At 41.2% G+C, this 22,337-nt stretch overlaps 1 long non-coding RNA gene across 1 annotated transcript in view; it reads left to right on the plus strand.

Moving 5' to 3' along the window:
- Positions 1-22,337, plus strand: part of LOC145513671 (uncharacterized) — a 793,767-nt gene that overhangs the window by 29,749 nt on the left and 741,681 nt on the right. Inside the window, exon 2 of the long non-coding RNA XR_014059664.1 lies at positions 5,574-5,742. This is a non-coding gene — a long non-coding RNA (uncharacterized LOC145513671). The remainder of the gene's footprint in view (positions 1-5,573; positions 5,743-22,337) is intronic.

The following is a 22,337-nucleotide window of genomic DNA, read 5'->3' on the forward strand; positions in this document are numbered from 1 at the left end:
ATAGATATTTAGAATTGGAACTGCTAGTTCAAAGGGTATATCAGTAAGGACATTTTTGTCACAGAGAATCTGCATTTAATACGTGTTTAGTATGATATATTTATGTAAGTTTCCCTCATTTTGTGTGTAGTTAAATTACTAACCATCCCAGTGTAGGAATGCTTTCTGGGAGGATTCCTCCTACCTAATGTGCCAACTACTGCTATCACAACACCAAGTTTCAGGATCCATTATAATACTCTCACTAGGCAGTTAAACAGGGATATCAGTGACAAATTAGTTAATGTTAACAAGTGTGATACATCCAAAGTATTTATGATGAGTCATTATAAAAATTGCTAATAAAGGGTTGTGAGGTTGAAAGAAATATTTCTAAACTATCTATAGTTAAAACACAAATTTTGATCAGCCATGGTAAAGGAAATAATAGGTTCTTTTTTCTCACTTGAAAGAAACTTTTCTTAAAAAAACAAAATTATTATCATATCAAGAGATAAAGAGTGTGTAGGCGACAAATGTAGGAAAAATTGTTGTAGATGTGTATTGGGTCAGTAAATTTAAAAAAGATACTATGTGTTTTGTGTGTGTGTGTGTGTGTGTGTGATGTTTGATGAATTTGTGAGCTTTTTAATATTTGTGACTTTTTATTTCTCTTTAAGTTTTAAATAAATATTTATTTATTTACTATATGATTATATAGTCTTGCCTTAAACATGACTCCCCAAATTCCATAGGCTTCAGGCCATACAAAACTGCTATATCCTTAGTTGTTGGAGTGATATATTTGGTGACTTTCAACAATGAACCAGGTTAATTATAGGCTGGCTTCTGGAAGGAAATGTACTCTTCTCTTAGGAGGCTTTGCAAGTCATGGCAATAGGTTAGTATGTATCATCTGCTGTGGGAATATTTTTCTGAAGAGGATTATACACTGAGACAGCTGGCAGTAAATATTGGGGGAAAACAATACACCCTATGTAGTTGTACTCTGTTTTCTTCCTACATGGAAATGCATTTACCTTTCCCCAAAGTAGATACCACAAAAGTTCCATCCAGTCACAGCACTGGCTCAAAGTCCAGGATTTTGTGATCATATTTATCAGCTTCACATGTGATTCTTGACTGGGAAAATTATAAACAGAAGCAAAAACCAAGCAAGAAAACCAAAACAATCCCAAAGTACCACCAAAAAAGATGATTTATCAGTAAGCATTGCCCTTAGCATATCTGCGTGGAGTAGAGACAGTAATTTCACTGAGCCTTCTTATTTGGAAGCAGGAAAGATGAGTGGCCCATGGTGGTCACTCCTCCGTAACTGTCCTAAAATATTGCTCAATATACATTTGGAGGATGCTTACCTGGGTATAAGTAATGTTCCTTGTGTCTTCTCTCTACGGCTTCTACTTTTTTTTTCTTTATTGTTCTAAAAATTTACCAATGTTTGAAATTTTCAAAGGAGCAGCTTTTGGATTGATTGATTCTCTCTCTCTCTCTCTCGTCTATTTCATTGATTTCCTCTCTTTTTTGTTTCCATACTTTGTTTAATTTGGATTTAACTTGCTCCTACCCTAGTTTCCTATGTTTGAAGTTTGGATTGTTGGTTTTAGGCCATTATCTTATTTAATATAAGCATCTCATGCTATACATTTTCCTCTAATAATTGTTTTAGCTGCATCCCTGAAATTTCAATACACTCTATTTTTGTTTTCATTTAGTTTAGTAACTTATAATTTCCATGAGATTTTTTTCTGTCTTTTATTATTATTTACTGAAGTATAATTGATTTACAATATTATATTAGTTTCAGGTGTACAACCAAGTGATTCAATATTTTTGTAGATTATACTCCATTTGTTACTACAGAATAATGTCTCTATTTCCTTGTGCTGTATAGTATATCCTTGTTGCTTATTTATTTTATACATAGTGGTTTGTATCTCTTAATCTCCTACCCCTGTCTTGCCTGTCTCCTTTCCTGCTCCCCACTGGTAACTACTAGTTTGTTCTCTATATCTGTGAGCCTGTTTCTAGCTTGTTACAGACATTTGTTTATTTTTTAGATTTCACATATTTAGATTCCAATGTTTGGAGATTTTCCAGGTGCCTTTTGTTATTGAATTCTAGTTCAGTTTCTTTGGGGCCAGGTAATCTACTGTCAATGATTTCAGTTCAATTTATTGGAGACTTGGTCCAAAATAAAGCCTTTCATGGTAAATATCCTTTCCTTATGCATTTGAGATGAATATATATTTTACTGTTCTTGGGTTGAGTTTCTTCAAATAGCAGTTAGGTTAAGTTGTTTCATAATGTTGTTAAAATCATCTAAATACCGACTGATTTTTTTTTTTGCCTTATTCTTTTATAAGTTATATAAAAAGTATGCAGTATAATTATTGATACAGTATAATTATTTGTCTGTATTTCCTTTCAGCTTTCTAAGTTTTTTTCCATATATTTTAAAACTCTGTTATTTGGTAAATTTAAAATGTGAGAATTTAGGATTTTTACATTTTCTTTTCATCATTATAAAATGTTCTTCTTAATCCCTGATATATTACTTGTTCTGAAGTCTATTTTGTCTGATATTAATAGATCTACACCAACTTTTTTTGATAGAGAGATATTATGTTTATTTGAATCCAAATTCACAGTTTCCAAATTGTGTGCTGATATGTCCTGGGGGTGGGGGGGAGTGGGGACAGGGAGGGGAGTCTGTCATGGGACACCATGGGATATTTCAAAATTTCATGGAAATCACAAAAAATACTCAACATCTAATTGGACACTGTGCAAGGTCAGGGTAAAGACATGTGACTGTTTCCCAACTAATTAGAGCTATGTTTCTTTTGATGGTGGCATATCTTTGCAAAGCTGAGTTCTCTCTTCTTTTTTAAACTTTTTATTTGTTTTGGGGTGTAGCCAATTCACAGTGTTGTGATAGTTTCAGCTGAACAGCGAAGGAACCAGCCATACATATACATGCATCTATTCTCCCCCAAACCCCCCTCCCATCCAGGCTGACACATAACATTGAGCAGAGTTCCATATGCTATACAGTAGGTTCCTGTTGGTTATCTATTTTAAATATAGCAGTCACACCAGCTTTTTATTACTGCTTGCATGGTATGTTTTTAGTACTTTTGCATTTAAGCTATCTGTGTCTTATACATAAAGTGGATATCTTGTATACAGCCATATAGCCGGTTCTTGGTTTTCTTAGGCCATTTATTGGTGTGGCTGGACTTGTTGTTGTTGCTTAGTCACTAAGTTGTGTCTGACGCTTTGTGACCCTGTGAACTGCAGTATGCCAGGCTTCCTTGTCTTTCACCGTCTCCTGGAGTTTGCTCAGATTCATGTCCATTGAGTTGGTGATTTCATCCAACTATCTCATCCTCTGATGCCCCCTTCTCCTCCTGCCTTCAATCTTTCCCAGCATCAGGGTCTCTTCCAGTGAGTCAGCTCTTTGTACCAGTTGGCCAAAGAATCGGAACTTCAGCTTCAGCATCAGTCCTTCCAAGGAGTGTTCAGGGTTGATTTCCTTTAGGGTTGACTGGTTTGATCTCCTTGCAGTCCAAAGGACTCTCAAGAGTCTTCTTTGGCACCAGAATTCAAAAGCATCAATTTCAGTGCTCAGCTTTCTTTATAGTCCAACTCTCTCATCCATACATGACTACTGAGAAAACCATAGCTTTTACTATATGAATCTTTGTCAGCAAAGTGATGTCTTTGCTTTTTAATACACTGTTTATATTTGTCATAGCTTTTCTTCCAAGGAGCAAGGATCTCTTAATTTCATGGCTGCAATCACTGTCTGCAGTGATTTTAGAGCCCAAGAAAATAAAATCTGTCACTGCTTCCACTTTTTCCCCTTTGATTTGCCATGAAGTGATGGGACTAGATCCTATAATCTTAGTTTTTGAATGTTGAGTTTCAAACCATCTTTATCACCCTCCTCTTTCACCATCATTGAGAAGCTCTTAAGTTCCTCTTTGCTGTCATTAGAGTGGTATCATCTGCTTATCTAGGTTGTTGATATTTCTCCTGGCAACTTTCATTCCAGCTTGTGATTCATCCAGCCTGGAATTTTGCATGATGTACTCTGCATATAAGTGAAATAGGCAGGGTGACAATATACAGCCTTGATGTACTCCTTTCCCAATTTTGAACCAGTCTGTTGTTTCATGTCCAGTTCTAATTGTTGCTTCTTGACCTGCATACAGATTTCTCAGGAGACAGGTAAAGTATGTTTTGCTGTATATTTTCTATTTGTCCCACTGTTTTTTGTTCCACTTTCTTCTCCTCAGTGGATTAACTAAATATTTTCTGTCCCTCGATTTTTATCTGCACTCTTGGTTTTTTGGGTATTCCTTTTTGTTTTAGTTTTCAGTGATTGCTCTAGGAATTACAGTATATATCTTTGACTCATTACAATGTAATCTATCTTCAAATAATATTATGTAAGTGTGTGAACAAAATCTTAAAGCAGTATACTTCTATTTTTTCCTTTCTGCTTTGTGCTTCTGCTGTCAGTTATTTTACTTCTATTTGAGTTATAGGCCCTATTTTTTTATTATCACTATTTTTGCTTTAAACACCCAATATATTTTAAAGAGTTTTGAAATGAGAAAAAGTGTCTTTTTTTATAACGATGGAGCTTTTGGGGGGGGGTTGTTTGTTTGACATTTTAGTTGTATTGTCTATTTTTTGTTTGTCTCCTTTGAAGAGGTTCAGAGGTTTAGCCACGTGGCCACCTTGCCTCTGCCCTCAAGTCATTTTCTAATCTGTTCACATGTGCAGCCCATGCAACTTCTCCGGGGTCACGAGTTAGTATACTGTACTTGTTTGAAGGAATACTTCCTTTTGTTTTCCCTTAAATGCTAGTGTTTAAAATTGTGTGTGTGTGATCTGGGACAAAGGACTATTCTAAACATAGTAGTAGTAGTTTAGTCACTAAGTCATGTCCGACTCTTGCGACCCTGTGGACTGTAGCCTGCCAGCCTCCCCCGTCCATGGGATTCTCCAGGCAAGAACACTGGAGTGGGTTGCCGTTTCCTTCTCCAGGATTCTAAACATAGATACCAGTTTTTTAAATGGGGATTTGAAGGGCAGTCTTTGTTGCCAAAGCTATTACAAAAATACCATAAGCATTGCTTAAATATTCAGGCTTTATGTTACAGTCTCCTTTGGGAGTGTTGGCGAACTGCCAGGCTTTTTGTTTACTATAATACAGAAATTCCTCACCTGTTCACTGGTCATTACTCTGGCAACCTCATCTCCGTGGAACACTGGAGAAAATAATGAAGTAAAACAAATGGTTTCTAAACAGTTCAACTAGATGTAGCAAGGTCATTAAAAATAACTTTCATATATTTGACTAAAAGAAGAACTCCTGACTCAAAATATGCTTGCTTTCATTAAAAAAATGTCATTCTAACCAGCTGGGCTGATTGGTTTCTTTGCCTTCAGCAAAAGGAAGAGAGAGGGAGGTGGGGCTGGTAGGGAGAGAAATGAGGAATAAGCACACACGTTGTGTAGAGGAAGATATAATAACCAGAGTTCGTATATTCCTTTAGACTGCAGTCTCCCTCAGCACAGCCAGCGTGGGCCACCTGTGTTCTCTGCAGTCGCTGACACATGATGTTCCGTAAATGCTATCTAAACAAAGAAACAAACAAACATGTGACTCAGAGGCTGAGGGGACGTAGAAGAACTGCATGATGTTGAAAGAAGAATTTAAGAAAGGTAACACTTACAGTCTCCTCTGCGATTAGGCAGAGAGTTCTTTCTACTACCCTGGACGGTGCAGCAGGAACGTTTCTATTTAGGGAGAATAGAAGTCAGCATGAGGCACTAGCTCCCCTTGCTATCAGTGATGTGTGATTCAGAAAAGGTTACATTTTGGAACCTGGGCCAGTTTCAAACCTTCAGAAATGATTTCTATAAAAACTCCACACCTTCCTTCCTTCCCCCTCCACCCAACTAAATCTCCATTTCTATCTTTGGCTCTCTACCTAATTATTTCCTCTCTTCATCCTGAAGAAATCCATTTGTGCCACAAATATCTCCTGTACCTGATCATGTTGCTAAAGTGGTATGTTTCTGTACACAGAGTAAATGTTAGAAGTAATTCTTTGTTCAACAAATTCATGGAGGAAAAAAATGTTCATGGTGACTTATATATACCCGTACCTTAAATTCTAACCTTAAATTCTAGAAAATGTGCGCCCTTTGTAAAGACGGACAGATAGTTCTGCTCTTTTAATGTTGATCTATTCATTCAGTTTGCCACTGATGTTATTCTCCTCAAGATTTGTAAACTGAAAATTGCTACTGATAATAATCATCAAGGCAGGTGACACTCACTGAGTGGTTAGTGTGCGTATGTGTGCGTGTGTGTGCGCGTGCATGTATGTGCCCCAGGAACTCTGCAAAAAGCTTTCATGGATGATTATTTAATTCTCACTACACTTGAGAAAGTAGGATATCTAATCTTATATGTGGGGAATTGAGACTTGCAGAGGTGAGTTTACAAAGTCCAAGTTTACACATTTAGTCCGTGGCAGAGCTGGGACCTGAGTCTTTGTGGTCTGACTCCCAAACCTGTGCTTTAACATTCATAGGATGAGCTGCTTCTTTCTCCCATCATCTCTAGAAATAAAGTAGCAAACAATAGCACAGTATCTGTTTTTATCACACTGAATAAAATATAGCTTTCCTTTGCTATCATTCAGTCATGACAATGGCAGAGTGCAATTAAACTAACTGTTAGTTTGAGAAGGGGCTCCCCAGGTGGCTCATTGGTAAAGAATCTGCCTGCAATGTGGGAGACCTGGGTTCGCTCCCTGGGTGGGGAAGATCCCCTGGGGAAGGAAATGGCTAACCCCCGCAGTATTGTTGCCTGGAGAATTCCATGGCCAGAGAAGCCTGGCGGGCTACAGTCCATAGGGTCGCAAAAGAGTTGGACACAACTGAGTGACTAACAGTTTGAGAAGAGAGTAGGAAAATACATGTATCTATTCATAGGCACAGTTAATTAATTTGATAATGGTCAGTTACTTGTCTCCCTTCCCTCTCTCTCTCCCTTTTCTCTTGAATTTGATGGATGTATGTAGCTAAAACAGGTAATTCAGGAAGGATTATCTTCCATCTTGCTCCCCTCCAGTTTGCTGGCTGTTCTGAATAATATGGATAACTTCATTACTTCCTGATTTCCCTTTCCTTTTGTAGCACTTTGGTCATAGTCTTCATTTCTCTTCTCAAGTAGCTAAGTCTTAATTCATATCAGAATGTCTTTCCATCCATCTGGATAACATGCGCGAAACACACTTTTGAAACTATTTTCATTCAGGGGGCCCAAAGAAGAAAAGAAGCCAGGCTGATTGTATGGTTCTTGTGTAGCAACTGACAGAAAGATACTCAGTTTAATTTTCTTGGTGTCCAGATAGGGAACAAAATATGCCACCAATTTCTTTTCCTAAACAGAGCAAACCAATATGTACCCATGCCTGAGGGTCCAGAGACACAGGGATGCTTTGTATATGACTTTAATAAAAAACATGTTTTTCTTTTAAAATCTTCCATAAGCGAGATGGGAATCCGGGGGCTGAGGATGAGCAAAGGATGGCTGCAGCTGGGAATAAAGAAAAATGAGGCGAGTGAGAGGGAGAGGAGCTGATAAGATAAAATGCATTTAGGCTGTCGATCAGATGTCAGAAGCCATGCCCTGCTGTTCCGAAATTGCCTTTTTATGTTGCATTTCTCAAAGGTGAGCTCAGAGTGCAAGCTTTAGTGTTCTTCTGGGAAAGAGCGAAACAAGAATAAATACAGTAGCGACAGCATATGCCTATGGTTTCTTCCCGTTCTCAGTTTATCAAGATTATCAGCAGAGACTTTTTAGACAAAAATGAGAGGAATGGTTTATTTTCTGATTGTATTGCTTCTCTCTGTTGCTTCTTGCTAGCCTGGTCTTTCTTCTCGAGGCTCCCCATTTTGAGTACCATTAAGCATGTCAATATCTGTTCTCCAATCCCTGTCTTGACCTTAATAGTCATAGCCGAGAAATTATTTTCTTGCCTTCTTTGTTTGGCTGGAGTAATTCCACTCATTCTGTGAGCTTATTAATTTCCCCCCTCATGTTTGATAAGGACATTTTACAGGGCAATCATGACTCAGAGTGCAGAATGGAATATAAAGTTAGAACTCCAATTTTTTTTTTTTAAGCAGTTAATCAGAGGGTGAGCAATCTGAAGTTGTTCCCTGACTGAAATGTTCACATTTGATTGCTTTCCTACTCAGCTCCATTGTCAACTGCCTCTGGGTGTCTCAAAGAGCTCAGTAATGGCAGCACTTGGGTTGGGGTAATGGTCACAGTCCTGTTTTGATGGTTTGCTTTATAGTTTTTCACAGACTCAAATAGCCTGAGTACAGGTGCAGTCTGAGGAAGCTGAATGCTGTGGTATTAGATCTAGAAACAGTTGAGATCCAAATGCCTGTGAACACCAGGTCTTAACCCTCTCACCTCCTTATGCTTCCCTTGTGGTCTTAACTTGACCCAAGAGGACGCTTACAATCTGCTATCGTCTTTGCTTATTGATCTAAAGACAAGGGTGACCTTGATAGAAAACTTCTGGTCTTTTGCAAGCAGTGTAGGTACTTAGCAGGAATTGCAGGCTCTCAGCTCTACTTTTATTCTGGGATCTGGTCGGCAGGCAGATCTATTCATTCCCCTCCCTGTGCCTTGACATCAAATCTTCCACCAGGAGGACCTCGACTCCCAGGGGAAAGGGGAAATGAGAGATGAATGAACCTTCTACTGGTTATAAGAATGTGACCAGTACAGAATTTCTCCTTTATTTTTCTAAAGCCCTTCTGCATTTTTCAGTCTACTTCTCTGAGCTAACCCAGGCCAAAAGGAAGATGATTAAGTCTCAGAAGAGTCATGAATTGGCCTGAAGCTATAGAGGAAAAAGTTTTGGGGTGGACAGTTTGAAAGATGAAGAGCAAGAGTGATTAGGCAGTGGAAGAGAAGTCCCACCACTGCAGAGAGCTGGGGAAGATCAGGTGTCAACATTAATGAGACAGAGCAAAGCCCCAGAGAATAAGCCAGGCTTGACTGAAAAGAGGAGGGCGGGAGGAAATCCTAACAGGCAGATGACAAGGAATGCTTTCCTGCTTGCTTCCCACCTTATAGTTTTCACAGGACATTTTTTTTTTTTGAGAGACAGTAAAACATCTTGATGGCAATTCTAGGCTATGTGTTTAAACCGTGAAGATGATTCTAAATTTATTCAACACGTAACTTTTTTTTTTTAGCTCCTACTCTATGCCAGGTACTGAGTCAGCCTCTGAGAATACAACTTCTGTATAAGATAGAAATGATACAGTCTAGGGAAAAAAGTACTTTTTTTAAGTTGGGGAAAAAGTTGGGGGCTAGTGGTTCCCTGTGTGAACAAGAGATAAGGAAGATGGACTAGGGACCCTCGAAGCTCAGAGTGCTGGGGAAAATGCTTTTCCCTCCCGGGTGGGAGGCACTGTCCTCAAACACAGCTTCTTATGGGACTGGGGACCCCACCCTCCAGCCACCTGCTTCTGCCATCTTGTTAGGTTGCCAGGTGCTGGCAGCTGGTACTCTGAGGATTCTTTGCAGGGTTGGTACCCTCTCCCTTCCCCGATCGCCTAGGACCTACTTCCTGTCTGAGTGTTTTCCCACTGACGAGCTTGCTTTCCTGCTTGTTCTGGAAGAAGGTGGAAAATAGGGGCTTTCCTGGCAGTCCCGTGGTTAAGACTCTGCACTTGGACTGCAAAGACTGTGAGTTCGGTCCTCGGTCGGGGAACTAAGATCCCATATGCCAGGCAGTACAGCCAAAAAAAAAAAAAAAGTTGGAATCAATACATGACTTTAAAAAAAGAAGGTAGGCTCGCAGGAGAGCAGGCCTCGGTGTCCCTCCCACAGCAGAAACCTTGTGTCCACAGGCTCCTCCCTCACCCTGCAGGCAGTGTGAGGGATGATGAGAGAATGTGGGACGGTAGACCTGTTTTGGTTGAGCCTGTTTGCAAATTTGCTCAGTAAAGTTCGTACCTGGACCCTTGCTGTGGGGTTTGATGTTTGTCTTTCCCATTGTTCCGCAGCCAGTTAAATTTGAATAGCAAATACACGTTGTGGCTGGCGCTCATTTTAAAGGAGAGCTGAATGTCTTTACGAGTGGCACATGCTGCCGTGGCCTCAGATCCCCAGGGACTCACTCATTTGCTAACTGCCCGGCCTCTGTGTGCACTTGAAATTGCCTTACTTGTGACTGCAAGTGTGGTGTGTTCCATATGGGGACGCACAAGGCACCATGGGAGCGTGTAAGGGGGGGCCTGATCTGTGGGACTTCAGAGGACATGGCACTGAGGCTAAGACATGAAGGCTGAGAAGGAGTTCAGCAGGTGAAGAGATGGGTGACAATGCCGTGGGCACAGACGTGGAAGTGTTTCAGGTAGAGGGGCCCATGGAGACGACCCTCAGGAAGAAAGACTTGGTGTCTTAGAGGAAAGGGAAATTCAACATGTGTGTAGCTTAAGCCCAGAGGATCTGCAGTTTGAAGAGTATTTCTCAGATTAGTGATAAATTGCTCTAAAGTCTTTTACACTTTCTTTCCTGCTTCCTGTGGCCAACATATAGGGGAATCTTGAACTGTGGTGTTGGAGAAGACTCTTGAGAGTCCCTTGGACTGCAAGGAGATCCAATCAATCCATCCTAAAGGAGATCAGTCCTGGGTGTTCATTGGAAGGACTGATGTTGAAGCTGAAACTGCAATACTTTGGCCACCTCATGCGAAGAGTTGACTCATTAGAAAAGACCCTAATGCTGGGTAGGATTGGGGGCAGGAGGAGAAGGGGACGACAGAGGATGAGATGGTTGGATGGCATCACCGACTCGATGGACATGGGTTTGGGTAGACTCCGGGAGTTGGTGATGGACAGAGAGGCCTGGCGTGCTGCAATTCATGGGGTCGCAAAGAGTCGGACACGACTGAGCAACTGAACTGAACTGAACAGACTGGAGTTAAGGTAGAACCTGTGTATAGCCTCAGAGTAGAATGGAATTGATGGAGACAAAAATCTTTTGTTTCTCCTCCATGTTCCCTTTGTTAAGGCCACTTCTCCTCTCTACATTAGAGAACCATTTAAAAATGCTAAATAACTTGAAAGAAATCCATGAACTGTCACGTAATTTCCTTTTAAACTTCTTTATATTTTCCCTCTTTAAACCCTCCTTGCCTTTCTTCTTTCTTTTTCTTTCTGAAGAAGGACTTAGGTATAAAAATGAGCAAAATAATTCATTGCAGTTAATTTTATCGTCAGTGGTTTGGAAATCAGGTACAGCCTGGTCCCTAGAGGACCCCTAATACCTATTATTGGAAAATAAGACCTGCAAGGACAAATATGATTGAAAAATAAGAGATTCGGTTTTCCCTGTTGAAAATAAAGAGCTTTCTCTCCTGGCGCTTCTTGTCAGAACATTTACCCTAGAAAACTTGTAAGCAGGTACTTTCTCTCTGTCTTTGAAATGCATCATTTTAGAAACAGAATAAGCCTTCTTGTCAGCTTTATGACCCAGGACTGTCTTTCTGAGGACCTGGGAGACTTCTCTTTGAAACCACACATCAAAGGGAATGGCCCCCTGCCTCCTAGCTTCTCTGGGAGGGTGGTGGACTAACTTCAGTGGATGCCTTGTTCCAAGTTGTAAAACTACCACCTGTCACGGACATCTCTCTTTGCTCCCTTGTGGATTAAGTTACTGAGCTAACATAGATGGTCACCCCAATTACTGGGTAAAGTTAGGATGAATTACGTGTGACAAATGGTGCTCTCCAGTCCTCTTACTTGAGGATTAGTTACGGTTTATCTTGAAAACACTTTCTTTCCGTCCTTGAAAACTCTTAGTGGATTGCCTGTGATGCATATCACATTCTGGTTTAATGCTTTCTCAATAATGAGTGATTTTTTTCTGTACTACCTTTATAGAGAGGATTTGGGGGTTGGAAAAAGAGGTTTTTTCCCCCCTGTATTTCCCCAGGAGATTGTAAAGAGGGTAACTTTTTTTTTTTTTTTGGACCCTGTTCCAGAACCACGCACTGGCCTTTCAGGAGAACCCAGTACTTTGAGAAATGGAAGCTGTCCTCCTCTAGCGCTCAGTTGCTGGGCCTGATACAAGTTCTCTTTGGCAGATGGAATGCCAGCCCTTTCAGATTTTCCCAGGTGGACCAAGCATGGTTTGCTTTCAGAAGTTCTCAACAAGGCTTTCATTTCAGATTCATAAAAGTTATCAGCCAACTTCCAACAATTGTTTAATAAAAAGCAATCAGCCAGCCAAAAATATAATGGCTTTTATGTCAGAATATACTGGAGACAGCTGCTAAGCGGGACACTCGCAGCCCCTGGGCCACATGCCCCAAGTCCCAGGCATATGCACAGATAGGCACAGCAGCGCAGAGCATATTGGGAGTAATAAACCCATCCCCCTCTCCTGTTCTCTCCCCCCCAACACAGTCTCCCCACTCCAGAGAAAGCAACAGAAGGAGACTCTCTGGAGTAAATTGCCACAGTCAAGATGCAAAAAACTCATTCATTAGGCAAGGATCTAATCTGGCAATAGGCACAGAAAGCCCTAGTTCCCTAGCCTGGTTTGGATAAAATCCATGCGAATCTTATTGCATTGCAGAAAAACGATTAAAAAAACAAAACAAAAAAACACCTCCACCAAGCAACTAATACAACAGCATTCATCAAGAAAATTGAACTCAGATGAGAGACTTCTCTTTATCTGTTTGCTTCTTCCAGTCCAATATTGATAGTGAAAAGTTTCTGGAATTTTCTCTGCCTTGCGAAGATGGTTTTATTTTCCCCATTGTTTTTTGACACAGTCATGTTGATTGCTCTGCCTTGCTCCTCGGGAGATGTTCCAATGATTGAGATATTCATGATGGCCTCATATGTCTCCTGTTGTCATTAGAAACACAAATCCAGATAGGTGCTTGTTTTAATCATGGGGGTGGAAAAAAAGGAAACTCTCCTGAAATTTTTCACCGGCAAATAAGGCCATCTTTTTCCCCCATCAAAAGCAAATCACCTTTTGTTTATAGAGCGCTTTCCCTTCCCAAAGGATGCCATGGTTTGTAAACACTCCAAAGCTGTTTTTAGAGCATTCACATTGCCTGTCTCCTAAGGACAGATCCTGGAGGCTGCTTTGTATCCACACTTTCTGGCCTTTTCAGAGTGCCAGCAAAACCTTATTCCATAGCTAAGAAAAATGTGTAATGTTTTGGAGGATAATGGGAATATTTTTCCCCAAACGTTAAGTAGCCTAGTGTGGGCCATAGAGTTCCAGAATAATCCTTGGAATTATTCTGTGGATCTCCAGAGGGTCTCTAAACTTCAATTCATCCTCAGTCCTCTTTCTTCCCCCAAGAAAATTTTTAGCAGAGCTGAAGAATACCCCCCATTTCAATAGTTAGCTGGGAGAACTCGTAGGACTCAGCGCAGAGTGGACATGGCTAAGATTCATTACAGTGAAAAATACGAAGTGAGTCAAGGGAAAAGGCATGTAGGGTGAAGTGGGGAGGAAACCAGGCTGAAGCCTCTCCCGGTGGAGAGGACATTCTTCACTCCCCGTTGATGAGTTGTGGCAACATGTGTGAAATGTTATCTATCTGAGAAGCTTTTAGAGATTTAGTATCCAAGTTTTTAAATTGAGGACCAAGGTTTTAAACGGAGGATCACGTAGATACCCTCTGCCTGACATGTCCAAATTCCAGACTCCCAGAATAAAAGCAGGTGTTCAGAATAAACTATATTGTTTGTGCAAACGGTTTAGGCACAGTGAGCCATTCTTATCAGTTCTGGAAATTTGTGGGAATACTCCCCAAATCCCAGTTCCCAGATGTCAGCCAAGGGCCAAGCTTGCAACAGGCCTTTCCAAAGATTGCAGTCTCACATACAGACAGTTAACTGTGTTAACTCTTCTTTGCACAAGTAGCATTATGGACGGATCATTCTAGCCTCTCTTCTTTCCTGCCTCATCCCCTGAGGTGGGGAGTGGGTGGGGGGTTAGGAGGCACCCGGTAGGGCCCTACTGTGTAGCACATGGAACTCTGATCAATGTTATGTGGCAGCCTGGATGGGAGGGGAGTTTAGGGAAGAATGGATACACGTGTATGTGTGGCTGAGTCCCTTCGCTGTTCACCTGAAGCTATCACAATGGCTGTACCGTTGTATCACAACTATCGGCTGTACCTCAATACAAAATAAATAATTTTTTTAAAGGAGGCACCTTGTGGGAGTCAGCTCCTGGGAAGAGGGTAGACGAGGGGCAGAAAGGTTGGTGGGAAGCAAAAGGCAAGGCTTGGACTCTTAAGGTGGGTCCAGGGTGGTGAGGATTCTGAGAGGTAGTATGGTGAAACTTAAAAAGCAGGCATTTTAGAACTGGGCTGAGTTAGGTTCAAATCATGCTTGATATTTCTATATAACCTAAAGAAAAAATTTCAGACCTTTTTGTCTCTGTTCGTACAGATGAGCCTGTTGTTTGGTAGGAAGTGAGGTCACGCATTTCGGGGAAATATCAGAGAGAGGAGACCTCCAGGGCTGCTAGTTAGTAGGTGAGTCAAAAATGAAATTAGTACTTTTGAGTGCAGATCCAGTGTTTTAAATTTGGGTTGGTATTCTCTTTTTTTTTTTTTAATGATTATATCTGAGCACTTACTGTATATAAGCATTTACTGGTGAGCATGCTATGGGTCATACGAGGATGTTAGTGATGTGGTCTCTGCTTTCAGGATGCTTATAGTCTTGCATGAACCTCGTGGGGCACAAGAGATATTTTTAAATGCAACAAATGCATTCATGAAATTACATATATTTTAACTTATGACGACAGAGGATAGAGCAAAGTGAACTATACATAGGATATTTGCCACGCACAACAGCTTCTTTCCATAACTCACCATTAATGTATCACCTATGAATTTAACTCCTTTTGTTAGACTTGTCTTTCAAATCTTTGCATTTCAGATTATATCATCTCCTGAGTCAACCAATTAAAGCAGCACTCTTGGGGAGGGAGCATCTTGATTTACTTGTCTGATGTGTTCATCCAAATATCAATAGCACCGAGTTTGATTTTCTACTCTCTTATTTCTCTAGACTGAGGGTTCTTATCTTCCTTGCCTGTCTACAGATGTAAGGTCACCTTTCTTTTTAACTGTTTCTAGGCTTTATTTCAGGGACTTCCCTGGTGGCTCATATGTTAAAGAATCCGCCTGCAATGCAGGAGACCTGAGTTCCACCCCTGGGTTGGGAAGATGCCCCAAAGGGGGAAATGGCAACCCACTCCAGCATTCTCAGGAATTCTCTTGCCTGGAGAATTCCACGGACAGAGGAGCCTGGCAGTCTACAGTCAGGCTAGCAAAGAGTCAGACATGACTGAGCAACCAACATTTTCACTTTCAGGCTTTATTCAAGTCTGTTACTGTCCATGAAGCATGAAAACCAGAACAGCAAACGTGTTCTCAATTCAGTCTTTCTGTGGCTTTGAGAAATGTTTTGCTAATTTCATGGGCGGAGTCTCACATTTGACCTTTGTTTGTAGGACCACCAGACTAATTTCTCAAGCACCTAGCCAGGTCTCCGGATTTTCAGTTCTCTGCTATACTCCATGGCCTCACATTCAAACATACAGACTTATACAACTAGAGTTTTGTGTACTCATTCTATTAAAGGCTTTTGATTGATCTGCTCTGTATTTTACAATCATTTTAAAATAGAGGCCAGATCACACTGTGACTGAGGATATCAATTCTTTAATCATAAGTGCTTTGTTCTAATCCCAGCGCAGACACTTGGCAGCTATGAGACATTGAACAATTTACTTAATTTCTGTTTTCAATTTCCTCACTTATGAGATGGGGAATAAAATATTAGTACCACTCTTAGGATTAAATAAGAATATTTTTGACATGCTTCAAGCAGTGTCTGACACTTTGTTATGTTTGAAAAATACAGAAGTTAGAACAATTGTCTTATTCCATATTACACTGTCTCTTAGATTCTTTTTATTACAAATAATTGCTTTGAGTTGTGTCTTCCTTGGTAAATCTTTTACTAATTGAAAGAGACTGTTACAGAGATCCAGTCTTCTTACAAATTCACATTTTTTTAGCCTATAATGTAGTTCCCCCAGGTCAGAAATCTGATTTACACCAAATCAGAACCAGAACTGAGAAATTCTGTTGAAAGAAGCCTGTGCTTATGATTAACGGGAGAGAGAACACCAAGAGTTCCCTTTTCCTTCTGGTTGAAAATATGCTTACAAAGCTCTTATCCTGACAGAGTCTACAACGTCTCTTCCTTTTTTTTTTTTAATTTACACTAACATTTTTAATTCATTCTTCCCAGCAAATAAGACAGTTGACGCAGAGACATTAATTTGAGTGGGTGCATAGAACAGTGTTGCTCTAAGGAAAAAAAGTATTGATGTGTGATCAGGTGCAACTGTAACATACAAAAAAAAATTTAGAGAGAGAGACAGAGAAATCCTCTTGAAATGAGAGAACAGAAACAGGGTGCCCAACACACAGTAGGTATTAAGCAAATGCTAACTCCTGTCTGTCTCTTTGCTTGGCTGCCAGGAGCAATTTCTTCCCTCTCAGTATTTGTATTGACCTTTCTTTCTCTTTAGTTGAGAAAACACAAGGTGTTGTTTTTTTTTTCTTTCTTTTTTTTTAAAGGCCGGTACCATAAACTGTGTGATGTTTAGCTTCTGCAGAGGTGTGAAGAAGTCCCACTGTTCAAAGGGGAGTAAGGTTTTTTTTTTTTTTTTAAATTGGGTGGAAGCCCAGAAAATGTTAGACAAGCCAAGGTGAAAACTCATCCTGACTCATGACAGCGTGCACACATGTGTGTATGTTTAGGGGTGTGAATGTGTGTGCCAAGAAGAACAAAGGAATTAATCCAAAGTGTAAGATGGCAAAATGGTTTGACTCACGGCTCACCACCCAATGTGTGGTTTCCCTCCTTTGCATTTGTTAGAGGCTAGACTTAGCCAGCTTTAAATTTCCAATCTTAGAAATACACAGTCCAATTAAAGTAGCTTTTTGTGAGCTGAGCAGACAGATCGTGACCGTTTATCTGGTCAAACCAGAGGCCAAGACTTAATTATTTGAACCTCCCAGACTTTTCAGAACTTAGGATCAGAGTAGCGGCTCCTATCCATTGAAGTTTAGTACAGTAGGGGGTCCCCTTAAGGGAAAAGGTTTGTGGTTGGACAGACTTCCTGTTTAAAAATGTTCCTCCTGAGTCTGGTTCCCTGAGCTATCATGCAGGTTCTCATTAGTGATCTATTTAATACCTACTATCAGTAGTGTATGCATGTCAGTCCCTACCCAGTGCTCTGTGGTGACCTAAATGGGAAGGAAATCCAAAAAAGAGAGGCTATATGTATATGTACAGCCGACTTTTCTGTACAGTGGAAAGTAACACAACATTGTAAAGCAATTAGAGGGGAATCAAAATTAATTAAAAAATAAAAGCGCTCCTTGTATTTCCTTCAGTTACAGACAGAGCTTTAAACAGGAACATGCTTACAAAAGCTTCAACAGCAGATGTTCAGAATATAAACCCTTTTTTCATAATAGATTGTTGAAGGGAGTGAGATATGAAAACGTAGAGCCCTGAAGATAACTGTAGACCAAAGGTAAAAAATTCTGTTTCCTTTTCAACTCCTTCTAGAAAAGCTTATTTCAAACCCAAATGCTGCAAACTTGACTCTCCTGGTAGAGACAAAAATTTGTATCCTCAGCCAGTCCATCCTAAAGGAAATCAGTTGGGAGGACTCATGCTGAAGCTGAAACTCCAATACTTTGGCCACCGGGTGCAAAGAACTGACTCATTGGAAAAGACCCTGATGCTGGGAAAGATTGAAGGCATGAGGAGAAGGGGACGACAGAGGATGAGATGGTTGGATGGCATCACCGACTCAATGGACGTGAGTTTAAGCAAGCTCTGGGAGTTGGTGATGGACTTGGAGGCCTGGCCTGCTGCAGTCCATGGGGTCGCAAAGAGGTGGACACAACTGAGCGACTGAACTGAACTGAGGGACATAAATGCGTGGGCTTCTCCTTTCTGATGAGGAAAAGTGGAGGCTTTTGAAAAGTTGGTGTCAGCCCTGCACCAAGCCCGCGTGTTTTGCCGGAAGGACCCAGGTTAGGGAGGGTGGCAAAAACTGCAGCCACCGCGAGGCCTCTGGTTGCCCTGTTATCCGATCCTCACCTGCTTCCCTGGGAAGAGGAAAAACAAATTTTTCTCTAATGGCCCAGATTGTCTTCGATACTTACCAGCAGGAGTCTCTGACAACTTTGTTCTCTCAGGTTTTAGAGATTTAAAGAGAAACAAAATATTACACTTCCAACTGGCGCAGGAAGAAGCCAAAATCTACCTCATTAGTGAATGGAAAACATGGGCCCCTTTGGGCCAGATCAGGAGGTCAGTGCGTATCTGGCTGAAAGGCCCTATTTATTAACCAAATACCCATTACATGGGTCACATCCAAGGCCAGCCTGATGAGTAGGCAACTCCCCATATGGTTTCATTTCAGGGGCTGAAATACCACTCCCTTGATCCTCCAAATGGAAAATATGGCTCCTGTGTGCCCACTGATGCCTGAAATGTCTTTCATAGGAAAAAATGCCTTCCATTTAGAAGTCAATAATAAGGTTCATAATGAACACACCTTAGGTGTGACCTAAGAACACACTGAGGTGTGAGTGACTGAGTCTGGACTCTCTTGAGAGTGAGTTTAATGGTTCAGGGAAGAAATAGCCTCTGCCTTGAATGGGAAGAAAGATATAAACAGGGAGCATGTGTGTGTTCTCCGTCGTGTCCGACTCTTTGCGACCCCATGGACTGCAGCCCGCCAGGCTCCTCTGTCCATGGGACTCTCCAGGCAAGAATCCTGAAGTGGGTCACCATTTCCTCCTCCAAGGGATCTTCTGACCCAAGGATCTAACCCACGTGTCCCACATCTTTTGCATTGCAGGTGGATTCTTTGCCACTGCGCCACCTGGGAAGCCTGTAAACAGGGAGAAGGGAGCAGAAGGGGAAGACCGGAGAGTGGCCAGCCAACTTGCTGCATTTTTTGTTGGTCACTTTCAAAGTGAGATGGAAAGCACTCACAGTGTCTGGCACACAACAAGCTCTTAATGTTAATTATTCTTATTTACAGTTATGGCAGGTTCAAGACGGGTCATGCCATTTTGGAGGTGAACCTACAGGCTCCCTACTCTGAAGCTATATAGTGCCTTGCACATAAAATCAATTGAAAAGTATTCCTGTTCCATTTTCTTTAACCTCTCCCCATCCTAACATTTTCTCTTTGCTAATCTTTTGCTTAAGGGAATCTGAAGGAGTCTTACAGGCTTTATCTTAAGAACGGGGGTACAATTAGAAGCATATCTAAGCTAACTGTTGGCATTCAGCCACATGCCACATGTCTCTGTCACATTTGTGTATCTTGTCTTTCCTAATGTCATGAAAGAATCCTTGATTAATATCTAATTCCAGAGCCCTGTGACTGTAATCATCTATTCAAATGGCTCACATCCAGGCACATCACCTGCGCACAGCCTTCTCTGATTATTCCAGTTCACAGCGAGTTCTTTATCTGAACTCCTTGAATGGCACCAATTACTCTTACCTCTCATCTGGCATTCATATATACAGTAAGTTGCCTACATATGAACCTGCAAGTTGCAAACTTTCAAAGATGTGAATGTGCTACTACCCAGACATCACTAGATCCTATTTTCAGGAGGGTAGATAGAATTGAATCCAGCAAGGAACCAGAACCTGTACCATCAACATCAAGTATGAATGACATTGCAGCTTGCCCTCTATCTCCTATTGCTGACGATCTTTCAGCTCTACCATCTCCTACCACCCTGCCTCCTCCACTCAGGAAGTCTTCTTGCCTGTTCACTCAAGGCCAGTCCCCGTATGCCAGCTGTTATACCATACTATGGTACTTCTCAAGGTATACTGTAAAATTTTAAATGTTTTCTTTACTTTTTGTCTGTGTTTGTTTTCATGTGTGGCTTGTTTGTGTGAGAAGCATTATAAACCTATTGCAGTATAGTACTGTATAGCCGATTGTGATAGTTGGTACCTAGGCTGACTTTGTTGGACTTAATGAACAATTTGGACTTAAGAATGCTTTCTTAGACTGGAACTCGTTTGTGTGTAGGGCACTTACTGTATCTGCCTCCTAAGTAAAAAGCTTAATAGTTTTGTCTAGTTTTGTTATTAACATATACATGGTTATTTAGCATTTAATATGTATGTGTGTTTTTATCTTTCCAATTGGACCATAAACTACTTGTTAAGGTCCAGGTGGTCAGTGGCCTCTGAGATAATCTGCAATGATCCTCCTGTCCAGGTATTCATGCCCTTGTGTAATCCTTTCCCCCCAAGCTGGCCAATGAACCTGCTCATTTGATTGCAATCAATAGAATAAGGCAGAAGTGTTAGGATGTCACTCCAAAGATTAGGCTACAGCAAGTCCATGACTCCTGTCCTGGTAGCACTGGCCTTCTTGCCTGCTTGATGTGGTGGAAGCCAGTTGCCGTGTTGTGAGCTACGCTGTGGAAGGAGTTGAAGAAAGCCTCTGACTAATAGTTGGAAAGAAATTGAGACCCTCAGTCTCCCAGTATATAGGGAATCAAATCTTGAGAACAACCACACGAGCGAGCTTATAAACAGCTTCTCCATCAGCTGAGCCTTTGTATGAGAAAACAGCTCTGGTTGATACCTTGGCTCCTATCTAGTGAGAGTCCTGGAGGCAAAAGCACCCAGGGAAGCCATGCTTGGATTCCTGATTAACAGAAACTGTGAGATAATAAATGTTTGCTGTTTTATGCTGTTGGTTCTTGGATTAACTTGTATCCAGCAGTAGATAATTAATGCAGTCCATGTCTTGCAGTCCACTTATGGGCTAATACTGTAAGCCTGGAACAAACATGGAGAAATCTGCTTTTGGTTATCTAGAGAATATCTGTCTTTTTTTTTTTCCCTTATCTGGTGGGCAGGGTGAGAGACAGAACCTTGGATTTGGTCCCACAAGCCTTGGATCCCTTAACTGCCCTCTTGGTGTATGAGGCCAGGTCAATGAACAAGAGAGGTTCAGGAATAGTGACCAAATCAAGAAGACCCTTCAAGGGCTAAATGACACTGTGCCTCAGTGTCAGAAAGTCTTGAAGGCCCATCTCTGCTCCAGAGCTCCTCACAGGATTGCCTAAGACCTCAAAGACCCCAGGGCGTTACAGGCTGGCTTTTCCCTCTGCCAAATTCTACCATCTTCACCTTCTCACCGTGTACCGCTCAGGAGCACTTCCAATAAGCCCTCTGTGCACAGCTCCTGATCTCATTCCGAGACAGTCAAGACAAAGGGAAGGAACCAGTGAGCTCCACCACTCACCACCCTGCGCAGGAATGTGGACCCGTCGTCAGATCTTGTTGCTCAAGAGAAGATGGAAATGCAAGTGTGTAAGTGAAATATTCCAGTCTTTCCATATCGGCAGATAATTCAGATTCAAGGGAAAAAGACATCTCTGAAATGAAACAAAACACTTCTGTGGGCCAGATTCAGTAAACGGACCGTGGGTTTGAGTCCTCTAATTCCCGTATCTGCAGATGGCTTTGATATCTCTGTTTATATTGGTCCACCATGTGATTTCCCTGGAGGTTCAGTGGTTAAGACTTTGCATTCCCAATGCAGGGTGCACGGGTTCGATCCTGGTTGGGAAACTAAGATCCTGCATGCTGCAAGGTGCGGTAAAAAAAATAAATAAACAAAAAACCACAAAAACCATATTGGTGCATTATTTGCTTAAGAGAAGAACTGGACATTTTGTGCAGGAGTGGGGAAAGTGGGCGAAACTGAGTTTTCTTTGGCCTCTGTGCCGTGTAACTGAATCCTTAAATAACATGATTCCCCATTTCCTGTTCCTTCCTTCCCTTCAAAATGTGCTGAACAAGTGGGTTTCTAGCTTTTCTGGAACATGAAGGGTAGAGATTCCCTTCCCATCATGTTTTTGATACTCTTCCTAAAGGTGTCAGATTCTTAGGGTAAGCAACCACCCTGTTTTACATGTGTCTTCCCGATGTAATTCTTAATAGATAGATGTAATTCTCTCCTTTCCTCTTCCTGACATGTTCCAGTGTGGATAATGAATTTTACCTCTGATGCGGGAAGGATGTACTGTTACCTCTCTGGGTATCTTTTTCTCTTTCTCTGTGAATAAAACCTT

Source organism: Giraffa tippelskirchi, chromosome 7, assembly GCF_054371585.1.
Source record: "Giraffa tippelskirchi isolate mGirTip1 chromosome 7, T2T-mGirTip1v1.2.pri, whole genome shotgun sequence".
NCBI classification, from domain to species: domain Eukaryota; kingdom Metazoa; phylum Chordata; class Mammalia; order Artiodactyla; family Giraffidae; genus Giraffa; species Giraffa tippelskirchi.